This window comes from Alexandromys fortis, unplaced genomic scaffold, assembly GCF_014885135.2.
Source record: "Alexandromys fortis isolate MF-2015 unplaced genomic scaffold, M_Fortis_MF-2015_v1.1 scaffold_135, whole genome shotgun sequence".
Classification (NCBI taxonomy): domain Eukaryota; kingdom Metazoa; phylum Chordata; class Mammalia; order Rodentia; family Cricetidae; genus Alexandromys; species Alexandromys fortis.
The window spans coordinates 3,287,404-3,290,749 of record NW_026068036.1 but is presented as its reverse complement, the minus strand read 5'-3'; the positions used below and the strand labels follow the sequence as shown (position 1 = coordinate 3,290,749).

Below are 3,346 nucleotides of genomic sequence, written 5' to 3'. Positions count from 1 at the left end.
ATGTGTGGACAGCGTTTTGTCATGGGACCTGTGCGGTTGGAAATACTGCCTTTCATCCTGGTACCGTACAGTGTGTGGACTGAGACGACGAAAAAGAAGGACGATGATACAGAACATTTGCCCAGCAAATGCAAAGCTTGTCACTTCTAGAGGAGACTCTTACTTTGCGAACCCAGTCTACTGTGCCAGATAAGGTACTGAGGAATACAACAGTGGAAAAAGTGTGTAAGCTGCTGAGCATGGAGCTTCAGGAAGAGCTGAATCGCACGGGTCGATCTCGAGAAGTGCTGGAGATGGGGCAGGTGCTAGACACAGGCAAGAGGAAGAGACACGTGCTCTACAGGCTTTCTGAGACAAGATTGGAAGAGGCTCTGGAGGATTTATGTGAGCAGATCCTGGACTACAGTGTTCACGCTGAGCACAAGGGCTCAGTGAGATTTGCCAAGGGTCAGAGTCAGACCATGTCAACACTGACCAGGCCTGGTACAGAAGGGAGTGAGAGTGGATCTGGGGATCCCCCTGGAGCTGTGGAACGAGCCCAATGTGTAGGTCACATTCCTCAAGAAGCAGTGCGAGACTATGCTGGAGGAATTTGAAGATGTTGTGGGAGACTGGTATTTCCACCATCGGGAGTAGCCCCTGCAGCATCTTCTCTGCAGAGGTCATGTGCTTCCAGCCTCTGAAACTGCTTATCTACAGAAAACCTGGACTGGAAAGAAAAAGATCAGTGATGGGCATGAGGAGGAAGAGGAGGAAAAAAAGGAGGAGGAAGAAGAGGAGATCACCAAGGCTTCAGGCAATTCCAAGCATGACCCAGAGGATCTTTGAACCCCCAGGAGGGGTCATGGGAGTTTTCTAAACTCACTCTCCCTTACCCATGCCAAGGCTTGTAACCGTCCTTTCCATATGATCCTGGAACCCAGAACAGCAACATGAGAGTTGAAAAAGGTGTAAGAAGCTGGGGCAAGTTTCGCCTTCAGAGATGAGCCATATGCTGCCACTTAATTGACCAAATGCATGTGGTGACGGTGTTGATGCTTTCTCTATATTTTTTGGTCCTCCCCTGCACCAATTGGTCAGTGATGGTATGAGCTGTGGGAAAGTCTCTTTGCTTTTTGAAGGGAGTCTATTTTGACCTGTTCAAGAGGCCAGAGGAGGGCTACAGATGTAGCTCAGTTGGTAGAATGTCTACCTAGTATGGACAAGGATGTGAATTGGATCACATAAAACCTGATGGTGGCAAACCCCTATAATCTCAGCACTCGAGAACTGGAGACAAGAATATCAGGAATTCAAAGTCATCATCCAGCTACGTGGAAGTTCAAGACCAATCAGAGCTACATAAGTCTCTTTCTAAAAATAAGAAGCCAAAAAAGGACACTCACCAGCCTATATACACAGCCTGCAAACATGAGACTGTATACCATCAGTCTGTGAACAGGGCAGTGGAAGCAATGCTGATAGGTTAGGTGGGTAGATGTATGATCTATTTCATATTTTACAGGTGCCATATTTTCTATATCATGATTAAACCTTTTCTGTATTACTTGAAAATAAAGAAACATTGTCTAGATACTTGAGTTTGTATACAATTTCTATCTCATTTCTCTAAATTTAAAATATTTTCCCTGCTAGTTGATGGTCTCTGCTGGATGATGTCACTCTCCATCATCTAGATTATGACTTCCTGAGAGACAGACATTTTATAAGTCTGAAAAATGCCACAAATTTTCTAGATGCAAGAAGATTGTAGAAGAGGAATAGAGATTTAGTTTTCCTTAAAATTGGTTCATAAAACAGATTTGCAAGGAAATGACTCAGGTAACACCTGAAAAAGAAAAGGTTGGTTGTCTTAATTACTTTGCCAATGGTGTGATAAAAACACAATGAGCAATGCAATTTTGGAAGACAGTGTTTAATTGGGCTTACAGTTCCAGAGGGGCAGAGTCATACGGTAGCAGGCTGAAGGCATGGATGACATCAGGAACTGCTGTCTTGAACCAGAAACAGGATGCTGCAGCATATTGTGAATTATGTGAGTTTCCTGAAATCTCAAAGCTCATCCCCACTGAAACACCTCCACCAATAGCTCCTAATCCTTTCTAAAGAGTTCCATCAACTGGGGACCAAGTATTCAAACATGTGAGCCTATGGGGTCCATTCTCACACAAACTACCTTAAATTTTGAATGAGTTGACTACACTTTCAAGATAATAGAATGAATTATTTTCCCTCCTTTAATTCATAAAAAAAGAATATAAAGTGAAATACATATGCAATGTCCATAAAGTTATGGGGATCCTGAAAACATGAAAGCTAGATGATTGGATGTTATACTTTCTACTTCCAGCAAGGTGTCTCCTCAAACATTATTCTTTGTTCTTACACCCCTACTTCCAAAGGACCCTCAAGTTCAAGGCATGACGATGGAAGGGCTCAACAGACAAAAACACAAACAAGCTAATTTCACATCACCTGACACTAAGATGCAGGCTTTACAAAATAGTCTCTAAAAATACCAACAGCTTCAAAGAGTGTTTGGAAGTAGTATGTTTACGAAGCAAAATCAGGCTTCTATGGAAATGAAATAATTTGAAGATATAACATACCAGATTTTAAAGATTACAGCAGTAATCTCTAAAATTACAGCAGTAACTTGGTTACTTTGTTCTTAGTTTTGAGAATAAAGATCGGCTCTAGAGGCCAAGAGTGAAATAAAAGTGGCATTTTTTATAAGTAATAACAAAGGGGAAGAAGTTACAAGAAATATCTTGTTTGAAACTACAACAAAATATGTATTTCCATCCAAATGCATGATAATATTAAATTGTAATGGTGTGTAAAACTCGGAGCAGGTCATGACTGAACACTAAGTTTTTATGAAAACATTTTATATTATCATATCAGTATTGATTTCTTTTTCTTGGATACCCATAGCATTTTTGTCAAAATTTATAAATAAATAATGTTATTATAATAATATCTTTCTCACAGTATTGAAGAACATGGTAGAAATTAACTCATGTTTCTAAAATACTTTGTAAATGTTCATTACATATGCATTATTAGTATATTTGTAAAATAAGATGATGGAGTTAAAATATGACATATGACATTTTCTAATAGATTGCATGGATTTCTATCTCAAACTTTAATGAACTATTCTCAATTATCTTAAAGAAAATATATTGTAGTATGATTTAGATACAGAATATGGGTTCTTACAATTAATTGTTTGGATTAGTTGATTTTTTTGTAACTGCTGTAATTGCAGTGCCACAGACAGTATTTCAAGAGATATGCATACTTTTAGTTGTGCAGTCTGAGTTTGGGGGACTAAGATGTT

The 3,346-nt window shown here is 39.4% G+C and overlaps 1 pseudogene; it reads left to right on the top strand.

Moving 5' to 3' along the window:
- LOC126515420 (protein canopy homolog 4-like) lies at nucleotides 1-828 on the top strand (annotated as a pseudogene).
- Nucleotides 829-3,346: the final 2,518 nt, after the last annotated feature.